This window comes from Euprymna scolopes, chromosome 42 (genome assembly GCF_053919585.1).
Source record: "Euprymna scolopes isolate OS-2025 chromosome 42, ASM5391958v1, whole genome shotgun sequence".
NCBI lineage: Eukaryota > Metazoa > Mollusca > Cephalopoda > Sepiida > Sepiolidae > Euprymna > Euprymna scolopes.
Genome location: NC_136523.1, coordinates 7490762 through 7512768, shown reverse-complemented (window position 1 = coordinate 7512768; position 22007 = coordinate 7490762). Strand labels below are relative to the sequence as shown.

The window sequence follows — 22007 nt, the reverse complement described above, 5'->3', positions numbered from 1 at the left end:
TATGTAAATTATTTATTTTTTTACATTTTCTACAGGCTATACATTTACAACCTCCTCCACCATTTAAAAACTTATAAAGTGTTTAAGTTATGTGGATCGTCGATCTGGATCGATATACAAAAATGTAAAATAATATAAATAAAAGAAAACTAAAAAAAAAAAAATTAAAAAAATAAAAACTAAGCATGGGTGGCAAAACGCCCCCATCAGCAAAAACCTTCGGTGCAAGTCTATAAATGGTCCATAAGTAATCTTTTTTACTATAAAAATCTGAAAAAAATCTTTATAATGTACCTACTTGTTACTGCATGAAAATGTCATATTCCAAAAATCACGTAATTTATTTATTTATTATCCCTAGAAATTGTAAAAATTGATTTTCTTAAAAAAAAATAAATAAAAAAAAGTACTTGATTGATAAAATATTCGATGGTCTGCATGTATTGCCCTTGTTGACCCATATTTCCGCCAGGAGTCGTTAGTTGCGTTATCTCTCAAACAAGATGGCGCGTGGCTTTTTCTTCGATGAATCGTCCGATAATATTTGATTTTCTTAAATAAAATAAAAAATACTTGATCGATTTACGTGAGTTTTGGAACATGACATTTTCATGCAGTGAAAAGTACGTACATCATAAAGATTTTTTTCAGATTTTTATAGAAAAAAGATTACTTCATTTATAGACTTGCACCAAACCTTCATACTAACCTTAAGTCCGGGTGAAAACGTCCCTCCAAAAAGCAGCCATAAAACCCCTAAGTCTGGGTTGCAACGTCCCGACCAAAATCCTTCTTACTAAGCTCAAGTACGAAAGACAACGTCCCCACTATCATACAAACTACATACAAACTCGAAGTCCACGTGGAAAAATCGTCAGCGAAAACTTTCGTACTTACCCTAAGTTCTTGGGGACAACGTCAACATCAAAAACCGTCATATTAACCTTCTTACTAACCTTCAGTCCGTATGGCAACGGTTACCACATCTAACTTAACTGAAATGATTGCAAGTTATTCAAACGCCATCTGTTTAGAAAGTGGGTGAAGTGGGTGGCCATTTTACGTTGAAATTCTATTAAAAAATAAACTGAATCATTGTTCCAAATTCTAAAATAATTGTTTTCTTTTGTTTTTCAGGGTGTTTATGTAGCAATCATAAACGTTGACATGTTTTTCCGTCCGCAGAGACACGACTAGTGAGGTTACTTTCTCACACAATAAAAGCCTCCAGGGTTTATTAATTTCAACTGGATCTATAAGAGGCTATATATAGACTTTTAGAGAACTACACAGCAAGTAAAGAGCTTCCAGGCACCCACGAAGAAAGACACTGACATTCGCTCATGCACCTGTCGATTGGGAACTGAACAAGACTATCTAAACTTGAAGATATACTGCACCAAAGAAAAAATCTTGGCAGTCGAGTTTTATTAATTTAATTAATTCTAAACTCACGACAACCTACACCCAACGGTGTAGGTCATTTGTATATATATATATATATATATATATATATATATATATATATATATATATATATATATAATTATTTTTTTACTATAATAATTAAATACCTACAGACACTAGTGTTTCATCCTTTCGGGATTCTTCAGTGCAGGGTGTCACGATTACTACCAGTCGAACGATTCGAACCCCGCGACACGAGACATCTCTGGCTCGATTAGCGGAGGCCTCATCCATTCGGCTACTACTAACCGTGTGAAATAGCGTTGAATTTTAAACATTTTAATTTAAATGTTCATTACGTCAGACAGACAGTGATCAAATCGTTATACGATGATCTACGCATAAGAGCTAAATTGACCGACTTTTAATTCAACGGAAAGTGCTCAACGATAAGAAACGAATTTCTTAAAGGGGCTGTCATATATATATATATATATATATATATATATATATATATATATATATATATATATATATATATATAAGTAGGTTGTAGTTTGCTTGAAGCATTGTTGAAGAAAATTATAAGGTAAAATTAAAAGCAATGCGAGATTATTTTTTTTATATAGAGTAAAATTAAATGCAAACAAAAGAAATAAATTTCTTTTTTTTTTGTTGTTTGTTTTTTCTTTTTCACACAAATTTTAACTCTAAACAACAGTAAATTTTTTTTCTGTTGTATTCACGTGGCAAACTCTGCGGCTACTTTTCCAATTTTGAACACTCTTCCGCTGTCTTCTCTTGAAAATGGACTAATAAGTCTGAAATATATTGAGATTTATAACACCATTGAATACAACAGAAAAAAAAAATTGCTGTTGTTTAGAGTTAAAATTTGTGTGAAAAAGAAAAAACAAGCAACAAAAAAAAAAGAAATTTATTTCTTTTGTTTGCATTTAATTTTACTCTATATAAAAAAAAATCTCGCATTGTTCTTGGCTTTTAATTTTACCATATATATATATATATATATAGTCATCCACATACAGTACTGTTTCGCTGTTTCACAGCTCATCAGTGCGGCTAGACAGGCAACTACCTCAAGCCAGGATTGAAACCCGACCGTTTGTACGGCAGTCAAGGCTCCTAACCATTACGCTATTGGCGGCTGCTTGAACGAGTAGTGAGTTTAACGATGTTTTGATATCGTATATATATATATATATATATATATATATATATATATATATATATATATATATATATGAACAAATGATTAATAAAACATGTTAAAAGACATATTGAAAAAAGAGTTAAAAACATATTTAATTTTAAAAAAGGAAGCACAAGATAAGTGGAGAGTTCATTAGATCAACTGAGCTCAAATCCCTAGTTTCTCGCTGTAAATCATTCCCAGCAAAAACCTGTCTAGTTACAAATATTGTAAATAATTTTCCTTTTTGTCCTCTTTTTACCTAGATATAAACCAGGTTTCCATGGGCAAAGTTTCTTTCCAAGAGCTACCAGTCTGCAGAACACAATACCACAGGACTACCTCCAAATTAACTGCAATCTGGCAATTTTTAAGTTCAGTGGAAAGAGTTATTTTTTGAGCCGTTAGCTTAAAATATCAACTTCTGCCTAGTTTGGAGCATTGTTACTGATTATCACGGCGTTGGGTTAATCTCACCAGTCCTTATCCTCTAGTGCATTTAGGCCTTGATAAGCTGTGACTCGTCATTATATCAAATAATCTTTTTTGTTTGTTGTTGTTTTTGTGAATGCTTTTTCTTTGTTTTTGATGTTATTCATTTTGTTGTTTTTATTCGTGTTAGTAGTTATTGTTTTTTGTTAGTTTTATTTTACTGCTGTTGTTTCCTTGTTGCATGTTGTTTGTTTTTATTATTTTTTATCCTTTTTTGTTGCTATTGTTTTTGTTAGTTATATTTTAGTGTTATTGTTTTTTGTTGCTTTTTGTTGTATGGGGTTGTTTTTATTTTTGTTAATCTTTTTGTTGTTATTGTTTTTGTTATTTTTTATTTGTGTTTGTGGTTTTTTGTTAGTTTGTTTTATTGTTTGTTATTTTTTATGGGTTAGCGTTGCTTTTTTTGTTCTTGACTGTTTGTTTTTGTTATTTATTTTTGTTGTTGTTATTTGTGCTTGTAGCTATTGTTCTTTGTTTAGTTTGATTTTATTGTTGTTGTTTTGTTATCGTTGCTTTTTGTTGCTGTGTGCTGTTTGTTTCTTGCTTTTTTGTTTTTGTTGTTATTATTTTATCCGTGTTGGTTGTTATTGTTATTAGTTAATTTTATTTTATTGTTCTTTTGTTTTTTGGGGGTTTTTTTTTTTTGCTTTTTGTTGTTATATGTACTTTGTTTGTTTTTTGCTTTTTGGTTATTATTGTTGTTTGTTGATGTTCTTTTATTTTTGGCAATGGCTTTTTTTTTCATTTTTGCTGTTATGTTTTTGTTGTTTTTATTGTCTTTGCTAGTTTTATTTTGTTTTTATTGTTGTTTGCCTGTATTTCTTTTGCCGTTGGATATTTTTTACAAAGGAATCACCACTTATCAAGGCCAGGAGGTTACTCGAGGATAAGGGTTAATAAGTGTACAGTAGTTAATAGGACAATATCGTAGTAATCGTTAGCAGTGGAAATTTGGTAAATTGGATTAGTTTACTTAGGGGGATGGCTTATCTAGAAGTTGTTTACGTTGAACTTGAAGAGGACCATATTGTAGTCAGGTGGAAAAAAAAGGAAAACGGAAGATAATTCCACATGTGTGCAGTTCTAAGAAATAAGCTTTGTTCATGGAATCTACGTTTAGGTTTCGGAATAGATAAGGAGTGGGGGGAATTATTGATAGTGGTTTCAGATGGACGAGTGTGTTTCGTGAAGGTTTGGCGAGGGGAGTATAGATTGGAGCTCAGACGAGCACTTGTCATGAAAATAATGATAAAGCAGAGACAGGCTCGCAGCATTTCTTCTGTGAGAAAAAAATTATAGGGAAAAGAAAAGGACATTCCTCTACTAGGCTACAAAGTCTATTTTGAACTCTGTCAAAAGAGGATAAGTTGCTTCAAGCACCTCCTGCTCAGATGAAAGAGGCCTCATCTGCGATACAACCTGAAAACATTTAACAACAACAACAACAACAACAACAACAACAACAACAACAACGATTTCTTTAACGAAATAAATTTATTTACACGTTTTTAAATTACAATTGTTTATAAAAACATTTAAAAACAAACAGTTTCCATATTAAATGGTCCACAAAATTGATATACAAAAAAGAACAATATAAATAAATAAAAATAAAAAAATAAAACAAGTTTGTCACATCTTGGAAAACATTATATAATTTTGTAAAATTATTTAAAGTAGTTAGAACACCAATTAATGCTATTTGAAAAGAAAAAAACTGAATGAAATCATTTATATATAAAACTTTCGAGGTAAAACTTCCTTTTCAAAGCGAAGCTTTTCTTTTTTTTTCTAATAACAGGAGAAGCAAAATAAAGCCATAGTATGAGATACATATAATGAACTAACTGATAATACCTATTTCGGTATTAGCCCTTGATGAGCTATGTGGAAGTTTCCTGACGCATGTATATCCCAATCATGAGAAAATAACGTGTCCAGCATCTCAAGATGGTCACTCATCTTGAGATGGCCAGGCTCTATATCGCTTAACTTCGGTGATCTAACGAGAACCTGTGTTTAAACGTTTATTATGCCGTGTTATTACAGGGTGGAACGATAAAATTGTCGCCCTCGAAAAGACTTGATTCCATTTCCATTTCATGAAAACGATTGTGACTGAGGATGAAGGCGGCTACATTGAATAGAGGCCAGCTCTACTACATAATCAAGTTACCTTATTTCTTTCAATAAAAGTTTTAACGCTGTAGTTTTGTTTTCTTTAGGGCGACGACTTTATCGTTCCACCCTGTAGTACTATCCCTATTATCTTTATTCTTATTCTGATTATGAGATAAAGATATACCAATAATAGATTATATCATGTATTTAGATTAGACTACTTACTGCAGTTTCATAGTATTACCATTCATGAAATGTTTTCCTGACACGTCTATTAATTGAGACCAGTCAGGAAACCTCGGTGATGTATTATACTAATTAATTAATAAGAGTCAAGAAACTTCTGGTTATTAGGGATGATCAAATTTTAATAAAATACTATAAATCTGACCTGTCTGTTTAAATGTATGTATGTATGTATGTATGTATGTATGTATGTATGCATGTCCTTCAGGAAGACTAGCCGCCCTCCTCACCAAACAAGTCTGGTGGAGGAACCAGTTTAGTCGCCGGTGACCCGACCATGAGGCAAGTAGTACTGGGTTACATGGTACCAGTAGCATATGACATGACCTATTATTTATATTGTTCTTTTTTGTATATCAAAGGGCGAATGAACTCTTTTTCTGGGTCAACGGCCAACTAGCACCGTGTATATTTGTGTGTGTGTGTGTGTGTGTGTGTGTGTGTGTGTGTGTGTGTGTGTGTGTGTGTGTATTGGGGTGGAGAGCCGTGGTGAAGGCAACATTTCTAGGAGAAGCAAATCTCTGATTTAAAAAAAAACATAAAGCGGGTGACCAGTACCCGCATTAATCTGGTCTGCAGTTCAACTTGTTGCTGGCTATCTTGCTCTTGCTTGGTGCTTGATCTCAACATTTTGAACGAAGAGAGAGACTTAGCTGTCGTACAAAGCTAAGACTCTGTAACATCATCTTTGTATAGATACTCCCTCACGCATTTGGGCTCATGGATTTTAAATGTCTGAGGGAGTGGCCCTCGTCTGACAAGACGTTGAAATCATCATCATCATGTATGTATGTACGTTTGCCTAAAACTTTCGACAGATTTTTACGAGATCGGTATCGTTTTGAAGCTTGACCCTTTGGATGACAAATATCGACTTTACTACAAGGAGGAGTCCCTTTTTTCGCCGATATGTTCGAAAGTTATCCCCTCTTTTCGACTGACTAGCCTTAATTTAAACCCTCGCCACTTCCAGATTGGCGATGGATGCAACGGTAAACGTCACGTTTTGGGGGGGGGGGCACGTTATTTTCCTCCTTCGCGGTACAGGTTCGAGCCTGCTTGCCTATTACAACTTTTTTTATTTATTTACTTATCTATTTATTATTATTTTTTTTTAATTATTTTTTTTATTGCTAAACACACACCTCCAAACACCCGGGCAACGCCGGGTACCCAGACTAGTAAAATAATAGAATATAAAAGTGTATAAAAAGAAAAGAAAATGAAGAAATTAAAAAGAAAAAAGAAATAAAAAAAGAAAAAGAAATAAAAAAAAGAAAAAGAAATGTATTTTTATGGAAATTTGAACAAGTTTCTGATGAGCCGTTCCACTTAAGTCAACAAATTTACCGAACTTCCATTACTATCGATTACTATATTGTCCTTTTGACTACTCTACACTCTTTAACCCTTATCCTTGAGTGGCCGATCGGCCTTGATAAGTGGTGACGCCTATGTAAAAAAAAAATCATTCCAGATAAGATATGAATCTGCTTAAGAAGCTAAAGAAATATTACTTCAAAGTCAAAAACTAGTCAACGATACGTGTTAGATGGACAGATTGCAACTCATAAAGCAGCAGTTCTTCCCCCTTTGTCAAAAAGATCGTTCATGTTATTTGAGGACGAAAGTGTAAAATAAGGTAAGCAAGAGTTACAGGGTGGCTGAAAATAAACTCAAGATCCTTATCTCCCTTTGCTTTGATAAAAACGAAAGGATTCGGTATCTTTTTAATTAAATGATTTTATTAATTAAAAAAAAAATAATATTTAGCGTTCCAACTTCTTTAAAATTATGTAATTAGAAAATTCTGTAAATTGGTTACTTTTTCAAGCGCACATCGCAATGTTTCAACCACAAAATTGTAACTTCGCATACAGGGTTTCGAACCCCGGGTCTGGCTCAATCCCTACAGTAGAGTTCAAAAATATAAAACTCAATGTGTGCACGTGTGTGAAGGGGAGAAATTATAGTTTAAGACTTCAGCTTGATTATTGCCGTCCTCTGGATGATATGTACAGTTGTAGAAATATACATATTTAAATTAATCATGAGGAAAAGAGAGAGAGAGAGAGAGAGAGAGAGAGAGAGAGAGAGACCAGACCAAGCGATGAGATCCAAAGGTTGTCGAGACATTTATCGATAGAGTGTTTTACGGGGTAATGTAACATGTACGTCTTCACAAATCCAAAAACAAAAAATATATGTATATATGTATGCTTATATATACGTGCATGTATATATATATATATATATATATATATATATATATATATATATATATATATATATATATATGAATAAATAAATATACATATTCATGGTGAGAATAATTGAAATAGTATGCCGACAAAATAGAGAAATAAAAAAAGGAACTAACCGAGTTATGTGTTCATCAACGTTCGTCTTTAGTTCGAGACCTCCTCTGGATGAATGAGATTAAGAAAACAAAAACACCAGTACAAATATTTGAAGACGTTTCATATAGTCGTTAATATGTTTTTAAAATATATGAACGCATTTAAGATAAAAGATAGCAATTCTTTTAGGGCATTATTCTCTCCTTCGTTGCAGCATAATCACACCTTTGACTTTAAACAAGCAAAAATAGTTAAATTTATTTCAAATAAACCGCGCCGGAGACTTCTTGAATCAGCGCTTATCACAAATTCAAGCAAAATTAAACAACGTGCAGGTTTTTATAATGTAGCCTCATTAATAAGTAAACTTTTATTAAAAGAACGTAATTTAACTGTAGACACAGGTGAACCTGCTCACACCATAGAAACACCCCCTGTAATATTTAATACATATAATCTCAATCAATAAATTACATAACAAAAACACACCCATTTCATTTCTGTTGTACGCCTATATTTGAATTTTAACAAACACATATTTTTCCAGAAAGAATATTAACTGCGTTCATATCGTTTAAAAACATATTAACGACTATATGACGTTATTAAAAATTTCCCTTTTTTCACAAGGCAAGATCCCCTCCTTTTTTGAATTTCCAGCGTCTTTTTCCGTTTTTTTTACAAGGTAATCACCACTTATCAAGGCCCGGAAGCCACTCGGGGATGAGGGCTATTGTGTGCACAGTACGTTAGTTTTGGAGATCTGATAAAGTGTCTTACTTAAGGAGGTGGTTCATCAGGAATTTGTTCACATTGGACTTGAAATAGACCTGAAATAGAACAGCGTTACACTTTGCACACGAAACATTTTCAAATATTTGTATTGGTTTTTGTTTTTTTAATCTCATTCATCAAGAGAAAGTCTCGAAATAAAGACGAAACGTTGATGAACACATAACTCGGTTTGTTCCTTTTTATTTCTCTCTCTGTGGGTGTGTGCGTGTGTGTATATAAATATATGTATATATGTGTGGCTATATGTATATATGTATATATAAATGTATATATAGATATATACGTACATATATATGTATATATACGTACATATATTTGTATATATGTACATAAACATATGTACATTTATGTACATATATATATATATATATATATAATGAATTATGAGTAGGGCTATGACAACAACACATTCTTTTCATTATTTTGACTCTTAGTACATATCAATTAATATCTTATATGGTTTTATATAGTGATGTGGTTCTCGATTAATTAACTGTGTCGTATATATACTCGAGAGTCAAACAAGGATAAGAATATTCTCGTGTCATAGCCCTAGTTATGAGTTATGAAAATATATATGGCAATTAAGCTACACAGAATTTTCCGGCTTTCATTGTGAGAATCCGCACGCGGATGAAACAATAAAAATATTGTGTAGATTGTCATATTTTTTATCCAAGTTTACTACCTAGCTCTATTCATGTATTGAGCGCTGCTGAAATAAATACTGAAAATAGATACATATAATTTTATGCATATACATGAAATAATATGTGTGCGTGTTTATACGTACGAATTAGTGATGAGACGATTTCCTTATTTTTGCTGCTTCTGATGCACTAATTTTCTATTGCTGGCAGAAGAGAAAAATTACTGATACTGTTGTATATTTCCGATTCCAATGAATTTATCGATTCCGATTCTAAGATGGGTCTAAAACATATGGGTTTGTTGTTTTTCAGAGAGGAGGTATTTAGCAGAGAGTCGTCATCTGCTTTTAAATCATAAAATAATTTTCTTTCTGATTTTACAAACTTCCTCATGCGTCGTATCCAAGAGTTTGATAAATTTATTCGAAGATTTGCGCCTATAATTTTCTCTTTTGACAGCAATAGAAAATTAAGTGTATACCAAAAAATAAATAATAATAATAATAATAATAATAATAATAATAATAATAATAATAATAATAATAATTCAATACAAGAACGTTTCTAGAATCAGAAATTTTGCTAATTTTTCCCCCCGATTCCGAGCTAATATGGCTGCATAGTCATTACAAAATCATACAGACTCAGGGTTGAGATTCAAGGCTTGTATATATGTGTATATTTACACACACACACACACACACACACACACACACACACACACACACACACATATATATATATATATATATATATTTGGTAAGGTGATTGATAATTTATAATTCAAAATTAAAAATTAAAAATCCGTGTCATAAGAAGGAGCACAACAAAGCCAATAAATTGTACGATCGTTTCGGAAACGATGTTTTTTTATTGTGACACACAGTTAGTCAAGGACAATACTTTTAGCGTATAGTTTTTTTGAAAACAAAGTCTCCTCATCAGCAAAACATTGGGTGGGTTTATATATATATATATATATATATATATATATATATATATATAATTTTGAGGTTCTTATTTTTCAGAAGTAAGATAACCGTTGAAGTATAACAAGGTTAATACAAGAGTGTTCAATACCGAAGCAGAGCAAGGTATATTTTTTATTTGCTCTTTACATTAGCAATTATGTGTTGCTACACAGTCATGAGCATGTTTCAGTCAGCTAGTTTTAAGTTACTAGAAACCTCATCAAGCGATGAAGATCTCAGATCAACTTCAGGTAAAAGACATTTATAAATAGAAACAATTATTACGTGTGCAAAACAAGACTAAAATGGGGCGTGGGATTAAAGTAGATAGGGTTGTGGTTTAAGAAGTTAAGGTAGGGATAATGAAAGACAGAAAGAGATGTTCAAACATGCAGATAACATCTCTTTCTGTATTTCAATGTCCCCATCTTAACTTTTGAAACCACCACCTTATCTACTTTACTCACGGTGACTATTCGCTGAGTTCCTGTCAGCGCTTGTAGAAAAGGCATGCTCCCAGTTCCGGATCAATATCGAAGTGGTGACTAAGGCTTAATAAATGTCATAATCCATTACCTGAATGGATGTTTCAATAAAAGTTTTAAATAAAGTTATACCAAGAAAGTCAGGAAAACGGTTAGTGATGAATTATACCAATTAATTAATAAGATTCTAGAAGATTATTGATTGTTAGGAATACCACGAAGGTTTAATAAATAAAGAATACATTCCGGCGATATGTTTTTGTCGTAAACACACACACACACACACACACACGCACACACACACACATGCGCGCACACACACACACATGAGCGCGCGCGCACACACACACACACACATATATTTATTTATTCATTTCATTTCATTTCCATTGAAGCTTTGTTTTAGATGCATTAAAATTAATAAGCCACGCCTTGCCACATTGCACCACGTGCTCAAGATCAGAGAAGAGAGAATCAGAGAGATCTTGGCCTTTAAAATGTTGTCATAGATGGTAGTGTCGTCAGTTTAAATGTCTACGAATGATCTTAGAATGTGATTTTGGAGATTATGATGAAATTCATAATAATTTGATTAATTAATTAATCAGCATTAATACTGTGAGCTTCACGTATATATTATATGTACATGTACATTATATATATATATATGCATATACATATATATATATATATATATATATATATGTATATATGCACGTTTTACCTACATATATACATATACATTATGTATACATATACTTATACATTACATATACATATATGTATTCATGGCATGCACATATACGTATACATTGTGTATAATTATACGTCTGCATCACACACACACACATATGTGTGTGTGTGTGTGTGTGTGTGTGTGTGTGTGTGTGTGTCCGGGCCTAGACAGATTTTACTGTTATTGATACACATAAATTAAAAGTACAAACGTATTTCATTTTTATATGTGTCAAATACAAACGTAGACCACACAATATTGGTCAAAAAGTAATTCTTTTATTCAAAAACTATAATTTGACGCACTATGTATTAATAGATATTTTCATTCATTTAAAAAAACGCCTAGTCTCCAAAAGCATTATTTATAGCTTGTTGGCATTTTGACTAAGATCAAAGTGTCTTCCCCAAACCCCATTAGGGATGCCCTGCTTGTTTTCGGTTCCCCGGAAAACAGTGGGGGATCTAGACAAATAGAATAGTACAGGGGGGGGGGGCTTACTAACATCTCAATAGGATTTAATTTTTGTTTTCGCAATTAACTTTTCTGGCTAGTTTTTTCCCACCCCACGATCATTTTACATTGATAAATTCAAAAACTTTTATTTGCCAATGAACTCGAACTTTATTTTCTCACACATACACAAAAAAAAAAAAATTAAAAAAAAAAAATATGCACACACAACACACAGATAAGTCTATACAAATTGTACATAAGTCATTTTTTACACTGAACGCTGGGGTTATTAGTTAGATTAGGATCCACAGAGTGAATGAGGTATTTTGGTAAATGTTGCCAGTCAAGAGTAAGACTCCAAAGTCTGCATTATCAACAATGTTAGATAGTCACAAAGACCCTGTACCCTCCCCCTCCCAATTTCTTATAGGGCCTTGTGCCTAATTTTGTTTTCTGTGACTGTTGTGTATGTTTTTTGTAAAATTTCACTTTTTATGAATGCATACATGTACTTTTACTGAAAATAAAATAGATAAATAAGATCAAAGTGTCCCATCCTCACTTAGAGATTAGCCAGCTTATTTTCGGTTAAAACTAAACTGGAAAGCAGTGGACGTTTATTTAGAAACGGTTGGGGGGGGCGGTTCTTACTAATCAAATTTTTATTCTTTGTTCTTTGTTTTTTCCCCCAACTCCACGATTTTTTCCAATTAGATTATCATGTTTTTGTCTATTTGCAATAAAGGTTTTTGAACGATTTGGGAAAGACGGCACCTGGAGTAAATGTGGTATTATGGTGATTGGAGATTCCAGTTAAAAATAGGCCCTGTCGGTGGGGCATTAGAATACACCGACTGCCCACCTGCAGAGGGTAAAAGTCCCTCAATGGGGGTCCTGGATATGACCTTAAACTATATCCAGTGGTGAGGCCCCAGCTTGTGGGCTTTGGGGAGTGTGGAGCTACCCTTTAATTACCATTGCTCCCAGGTCCACTCTGACCCGGAGTGGTAGTACCTGTTAGGGTTCCAACAATGGGTTAACTAGAAATCGACTTGAAAACAACAAATATATTCTATTAAAAATGTTTTCTTCAAAATCTTTGGATTCGGCATTAAATAACCCGAAAAGGGTTGATATGCCGTAAAACAAAAACAACCAACCAACCAAATCTAGTTAAGAATAGGATAGACATGTTTACTTATAGTGACAAAGGATGACCAACGGCACATATTCTGGCACAATTTCAAATATCCTTATGCTTAATTTGTTGTTAATTTAATTAAAAAAAAATAATTTTGCAAATAATAATTTCAATGTATGATATCTGTTCTCCACAACATCAGCGTCAGGATGTTGAGAGTGGCTCACTGGTTAACGACATGGACTGACAACCTGGGTGTGCCAAGTTTGAATCCTGTTCGTTTTACAGAAACACTTTCATTGAGGGATGTTGGCAACCTTCATGTGGTTCCTCCCGTAAGTACCGAATATCGTTCTAGAAAGAATTCAAAATAGAAAGATACCGGGGGTAATGAATGCCAGCAAAATCATTATGAATAGTGCTTAAAAACAGCATCAGTATAATTTTGATACCTGGAGATTTCATATAATTATCTCCCTTGAAAACTTCAATATATGGACAAACAGAGAAAACGCCGCTTATAATAGAAGCAAATATGAAATTATGGTGCTTATTCAGATTGGCACTCATAGCGGCAATTAAAAATAAAGAAAATACCTAGTGTGTATGATGTACGTGCCTCGTTACAGAATGGTGCCATATTCCAAAAGTCACGTGAATCAATCAAATAGTTTTATTTAAAACTAAGAAAATTTATGATCTTTAGCGATTTTACTACTAAACTGTATTTGAACATAAGGCTTATTTTTCACCTCGACACTTCGATTTGAGTTGGCCTCCCTTTTTTATTTCATCGGATTTAATCATGACCGACTTGTTTAGTCGTAAAATTTGATTTGATTGAAAAAAAAAAACTACTTGATCAAATTACGTGATTTTTGGAATATTTCAATTTGGTCCCGTGACTGGTACGTACATCATACAAACTTCGCTGTATTCATTTACGTTTAATTGCCACCACAAGTGACAATTTGAATAAGAACCGAAATTATTTGTTCCTATCTGTTGTTTATCTCGTATGAATACAAACGCTATTAAAGTCTTACTTGTATCCCAAGATTTATGTTGTCATGTCCACACCCTCCAACAGAATGCAAAAGGAAGTACACAGGTCATTTGTACTTTAACAATAGACTTTTGTGTCCCCCCCCCCCGCCACCGTCAATATACAAAGGTGTTATATACAGAATAAGCAAATAGACACCCAACAACAATAATTCATACAGGTTTCTGATTTGTTTTTTTATGAGAGTCGATTATTCGTATTATTTCGATTCTTCGGACTATTGTTCTCACCCCGAGTGTTATTTTCACAACGTTTCGATCGATGTAACCTCTAACTTGTTTCAACTAGTGGCGTAGTGGATAAAGTACTTGGTATCATTCAGTTGTAAGCTACATTCTTCTGGGTGTTGAAGGTTCAATACTCAGTGCGAGCGACACTAAAAATACAATTGCGAATTATCACGTTGGTGCCAAAACAATATCGTTTTCTCACATATGTTACTGTTTACAATGCCTCCCCACGGGGGCAGAGTTAGACACCAGGGTCGTTTTTTTGTTTTTTCACGTGGAGAAAAGTAACAAAAAACAAAAATTGCCTCAGTCGTGAAGGATTTCTCCTCCACTGAGAGAGAACAATAAATTGAAGTGAAGCATCTGAAGAACAGATACTACACTTTGATCTTGGCCTAAAGCCCAGTACTTATATATATGATTTCTTAATTAAATTTTATATATATATATATATATATATATATATATATATATATATATATATATATATATATATGTATATATATATATATATATATATATATATACATATATATATATATAGCCATGTTATATATCATATTGAAGCGCGTTTTTCTCTCTATCGAATCGTTTTATTCGTTACCGTTCTCAATCTCTTCATTCATCATTTTTTCATCATTCATCATCATATATATATATATATATATATATATATATATATACATATATATATATATATATTCATCATTTTTTCATCATTCATCATATATATATATATATATATATATATATAGCCATGTTATATATCATATTGAAGCGCGTTTTTCTCTCTATCGAATCGTTTTATTCGTTACCGTTCTCAATCTCTTCATTCATCATTTTTTGTTTGCAGGCTTTTAAACAACATGGACAAAATTCAAATCCGCACGATTTTCTTGTTCCAGTTCAAACTAGTCCGAAAAGCTGCCGAGACAGCTCCTGATATCAATTATGCGTTTGGCCTAGGAATCATTAACGAACGTGTGGCACAACTGTGGTTCAAGAAATTTCGCAATGGTGACGAGAGCCTCGAAGATGAAGACGGTCGCGGCTGGCCGACTGCGGTTGATAACGAACATTTGAAAGCCTTAATTCAAGCCGATCCTCGCAAAACCACATGAGAAGTTACTGTTGAACTCGAGGTTGACCACTCAACAGTCGCCATTTAAAGCAAATAGGGAAGTCAAAAAAGTTGGATAAATGGGTGCCGCATGAATTAAACGATAATAAAAAAAAATTGTCGTTTTGAGATGCCTTTTATGGTCCTTCTCCGCAACAAAAACGACCCATTTCTCGAAGTGATTGCGACGTGTGATGTGAAGTAGATCCTCTACAACAACCGACGACGCTCGGCACAGTGGTTGGCTGCCGGAGAAGCTCCACAACACTTCCCGAAGTCGAAATTGTACCAAAAATGGTTTTGGTGACTGTTTGGTGGTCTGCGGCCGGTCTCATGCATCACAGCTTCTTGAATCCGGCCGAAACGATTACGGCGGAGACTGCTGACAAATTGACAAAAAAAGCTCCAATGTATGTGCCCGAGATTGATTAAAATGAAGCGACTAATTCTCACCCATGACAACGCTCGCTTGCATATTGCTTAACTGACCCTGCAGAAGCTGAACGAATTGGGCTACGAGACTCTGCCTCATCCGCCATATTCACCCGACCTCTCGCCCACCGATTATCAGATTATCACTTTTTCAAGCATCTCGACAACTTCCTGTGCGAAAATTGCTTCAAAAGCCTAAATGATGCTGAATCGGCGTTCCATGACTTCATAGCTTCTAGAACTCCGGATTTCTACGCTAATAAACTTGTTCCTCGTTAGCAAAAATGTGCCGATTATAATAGTTCTTATTTCGATTAATAAAGTTTATTATGAAAGAAGTTATGATCGTTTGAAGTTGAAAAACGGCATTATTTTGTACCAACCTTATATTTAGGACTTGTCGAACTCGGGAATCTTATTCATATTATTTCGATTCTCACCTTCAGTATTATTTTCACAACGTTTAGGTCGATGTAATTTTCGATCCCTTTCAGGTTTATATTGTCGCACTCGGGAATCTCTAAGAATTTCAAATGAAACCCTTTATTTATATACGGGGGTTGCACGCTCTCGTTCCGTCAGCCAGATCTGAGTAAAAGACTTAAGTAATTTGAAATTGTATTTGGAACCTTCACCCTCTAAAACGGGTGTAACTTACAACTGTAATTACCAAGTACTTTATCCACTACGCCACGGATTCTTGCGTTCGAAATTCCGTGCAGATTCCCAAGTTCGAAGAAAGTATTCTGAGTTCGACAACGTCCAAACTCCTCTGTCTAACATGCACACTCGACATGAATTAGACTGAATATAAAGAAGATACTGTCCAATTTTCCGCAAAGAGAAGGGGGAAGGAGTCAATAATCTAACAAGTCCACACTGTTTATCAAACTCCAGCGGCTGTCTCATCGCCGCAATATTGCATCCCAATATTGCAAGTACTCCCATAAAAAATGCTACAACGAACTTACTGGCAAGAAAATTCCACCCCTTCCCTCTTGAGAATCCCAAACGCAGAAAAATTCTAATAACTTATTCCCTCGGACTGGTTACTCTAGGAATTCCCTTCCTGTTCCCTGTCTAACCGACTGTATCACCATTCAGAAATTTAAATGTAATGTGAAAAAACATCTGGCTGCATAACTCAACATTTAAGATGCTCTGTATAAACTTGGGCCTTAATCACGGTAGTCCCTAGCGTTTCAGTGGAAATATACTTTGTGAAGAGTAAATAAACAGATAAAAACACACACACACAAATAAATACTCGTTGATCTTTATTATTGAGTATATATATATATATATATATATATATATATATATATATATATATATATATGTATGTATGAATATATATATATAGACATTCACATACAATACTGTTTCCCTGTATCACAGATCATCAGTGCGACTAGAATAGCATCTACCTCAAGCCAGGTTTGAAACTCAACTACCCAGACGACAGTCGGCGTTACGAACCGTTACGCGATGTAGCTGCTGCAAAGTTGGTTATGTGAATTAACAATGTTCTAACAGTGTCCAAACGCCTAAGCTCATTTGTTAACACAAAGAGCATCGCTTAATACGCTAGAGCAGTTTGTTTGTTTATCACTTCCCAATATGGTCAACCCAAGATAGGGATATATATATATATACTAGCATTTTAGCCCGGCGTTGCCCGGGTGTTTGGAGGTGTACGTTGAGCAAACAGAAAAAAAAAGCGGTCAATTTTTTTAAACTTTGACCCCTATTATGATCACTTAATATTTATTGTTTTGAACTCAAAATAAAAATCTTTTTAACCGGTTTTCGGCCAGAAATTTTGCTGTTAGGGGGGGGTCAAAGTTCAACGATATGACCTTTGAGAACTCTATCAAACTCCTCCGCCAATTTTGGGTCTAAACACTTGAAATTTTAAATATAGGTTCTTTGGACATTTTAATTTGATTTAAGTCGAAAACAATAAAGGTTAAGGGGTCAAAATTTGGGTTAAAGTTTTAAAAAATTGGACCTCTACCAACCTCTACCAACCTCTACCAACCTCTACCAAATTGGTCTCTACCAACTTTTCTCTATTGTTGTTAAGGAAGTCTATTATATGCACTTAGAAGTTATGAACAGTAGATAGGGCCCAAACAAAGCCCGGCTGAACTGCTAGTATCTATAAAAGTGAAAATATGTGTGTGTGTGTGTGTGTGTGTGTGTGTGTGTGTGTGTGTGTGTGTGTGTGTGTGTTCGTGTTCATTTTTCTAAACAATAACTCTGTCAATTTTCGGTCTAGATACTCGAGGTTTTACATTAGGAGTATTGAGATTCGGGAAAATCTTTTGAATCGGTTTTAGGCCCAGAAATTTGGCTGTCAGTGGGTCAAAAGTCAACGGTTTGACCTTTGAAAACTTTACCAACCCCCTCCGCCAATTTTGAGTCTAAACACTTTTAATTTAAAATATAGGTTACTTGGGCATGGGTCTAACTTTTTAATTTGATTTGAGCTCAAAAACATAAATGTTAAGGGGGTCAAAATTGGAGTCCAGGTTAAAAAAAATTGGACCTCTGCGGTCTCTACCAAATTACTCAGCCAATTTCTGGTCTAAACATTTGAAATTTTACATAAAGGGTATTTAGAGATAGGACAAGCTTTTAATCGGTTTGAGCTGATAATTTGAGCTGCCAAGGAGTCAAAGTTCAACAGATTTGAACTTTGCGTTGTCTAGCAAACTACTCAGCCAATTTTGGGTCTGAAAATTGTAAATTTATACATAACGGGTATTCAGACATGCGGCAAACATTTTAATCAGTTTTGGGGCGAAAGTTTGACTGGCAAAAGGAAAAAGTTGAAAGAATTGACATTTGCAAATTCTACCAAATTCCTTCGCCAATTTTAGGTCTAAAGACTTGAACTTTTAGATGTAGGTAACTTGGACATGGGTAAAACTTTGTATTTTGATTTGAGACCAAAATAATTAATGTTAAAGGGGGACTAAAATGTGGGTCAAAGTTTTAAAAAAAAATGCGGTCACTGCGAAATTACTCAGACAAATTTTGTTCTAAATATTTGAAATCTTACATAAAGTGTATTCACAGGTAGGTCAAGTTATAAACAGTACATAGGGCCCGAGCAAAGCTAGGCTGAACTGCTAGAGGCAGCAGCAGCAGCAGCAGCAACAGCATGAGTGTTGTAAACAAAGTTTTCATGTAAAAAATTTCAAGCTGTTTACAATGCAAGCCTGTTAAATTCTGTCTTCGTCGGATATATAAAAATATTATATATATATATATATATATATATATATATATATATATACACGGATAAATATATATACATTTATGCATATATCTATACATATATGTGTACATATATGCATACATATATATATATATATACATACATCTATATATGCATATATACATATATACATACATTTATATATACATATATACATATATACATACATTTATATATACATATATATACATATATACATACATTTATATATACATATATACATACATTTATATATACATATATATATACATATATACATACATTTATATATACATATATATACATATATACATACAAATATATATACATATATACATACAAATATATATACATATATACATACAAATATATATACATATACATGTATATATACATATATACATACATGTACATATATATATATGCATTCAGATACATATAAATATATACAAATAAATGGCAAAAGGTCTATATTCCAAATTTCAAGATGTTGTCCATCTTACCGCTTATTTCTTTAAGCTTGTTAAAATGTTCAATTCTTGATAGCACCTGTTTCGTAATGCAGAATCATTCACGTAATTATTATGTCAATTTTGTAATTTTTTCTGTCCTTACTCATCAGAAGAATAGGAACTCATCAGCTGTTTAAAGAAATTAATGGGATATGGGCATAATTAATGTTATGGTGTTAAATGGTAATAAAACGAAAGGAGCATAGGGCTTTTAGAAACAAACATGTATTCACATATATTACAGGCAAGGCGGGTTGAGCATTACCTTTCCTCAACTCTTAGGCGTTTGCACACGACCTCCTTGGCTGCGTACCAATCTCTGACTGCCGGGCACCGGTACTCGTTACCGGAAGTGACGTCACCAGCAGAAGTGACGTCATGAGGTAGTCCATTAATCTCATGGAGGGGCGAAACTAAAAGAAAACACAATTGCAACTTCTCTTCCAATATTCGGATTTTGTAATCAAGCCCATATTCCTTTTTTTCTTCTTTAAAAATTAATAAGTTCCTATTCTTCTAATGAGTAAGGGCAGAATGAATTGAAAATTGACATACAAATTGCATGAATGATTCTGCACTACGAAACAGGTGCTGTCAAGAACTGGACATTTTAACACGCTTATAGAAATAAACGGTAAAATGGGCAACATCTTAAAATTTGGAATATAGACCTTTTTTAATTCATTTGTATATGCTCTGTAATTACATCGAGCTTCATAAATAAAATGGTTGATATAAATAAAATGTAGAAATAAAATTTAATAATCATATTTTCCGCAAACATATATATATATATATATATATATATATATATATATATATACATAAATACGTATATATATATACATAAATACGTATATATATATATATATATATATAGAGAGAGAGAGATAGACAGACAGATAAATAGATATAAATGCATTTCCTATATACATAAATACATACATACAAATACATAAAAATACATATAAATATAAATACACATATATGCATATACATACATATATACAAAATTATCCATGCGTATGCATACATGTATATAGATACATATATATACACACATATATCTTCATATGCGTATGCATACAGAGATATATATGTATATATATGTATGTATGTATGTATATACACATAGATGTACACGAGAGTCGTTCCAAAATTAATGCCTCCTATTTTTTATGCAATGAAGTGAGAGGATGGCAAATTTCATTGTTATGATGACTGAACTTATGCATTCATGGTCTGAAAGTTTCCTCTCTCTGTTGGAGATATTGGCAGTGCGAGACTCTTAGAAAGAACCCGCTGTCATGAACGCTCGTCAGAAGCAGATATACGGCATTGAATTCCTGGCAAATGTCCGTTAAGAATGATGGTGACTATGTAGAAAAATGTATTCGGAATTACAAAATGGCGCTCGTTTAAATAGTACCACTCCCGTCTTTGCAGCTTCAACTTATTGAATTAAAAAGGGGGGGCTTTATTTTTAGAACGACCTTCATATAACAAAGCGCGCTCTAGATGCCATCGTTCAGCGCTAACAAATCTGCTTTGAAAATGGTGGTGACTATGTAGAAAAATTATTTCTGGGGAACAAAAGGTCGCTCGTTTTAATGGTATATCTCACGTCTTCGTAGTTTTTTAACTTGCGTTAAAAATCAGGAGGCTTTATTTTAGGAACGACCCTCTTATATACATATAAACACACATAAATATGTGTGTGTGTTTGTTTGTTTGTGTGTGTGTGTATGTGTGTGTGTGTGTGCGCGTGCAATACACATATATATGTTCGTTTTGTTAGATATAAAAAATCAAAGTATTTAATTATAAATGTATAACATTGGTTTAATTAATAATTTACAGATCAGTCGAAATGAAAAACGTACAAAAATATTTGTTCGACAAAAAAGGAATGAAATTTTTGGACTTTGGAATCTAGTAAAATTGTAAAAAAAAAAAAAAACGACGAGCTTTTGATTCAAAATATTGGTATACATAAAGAATACAAGACATTCGCAAAAACGTACATTTTTACAAAGACACGCGCACGCACGCATACACACACGCACACACACACACACACACACGCACATATATATATTATTTTATGTATCTATATAAAATTTTATATGACGATATAATATTTTATGCATTGATTTTCAGTATTTACTTCAACAGTGCTCAATACGCGAGTAGAGTTAGGTAATAAGTTATATATATATATATATATATATATATACTTATATATAAGTACATACACATATATATATAAGTATATACAATATAATTATATACGCACACTAATATATAAG

At 33.1% G+C, this 22007-nt stretch overlaps 1 long non-coding RNA gene across 1 annotated transcript in view; it reads right to left on the bottom strand.

Moving 5' to 3' along the window:
- Positions 1 to 22007, bottom strand: part of LOC145266919 (uncharacterized) — a 119891-nt gene that overhangs the window by 90341 nt on the left and 7543 nt on the right. The gene's annotated exons all lie outside the window — the stretch shown is intronic.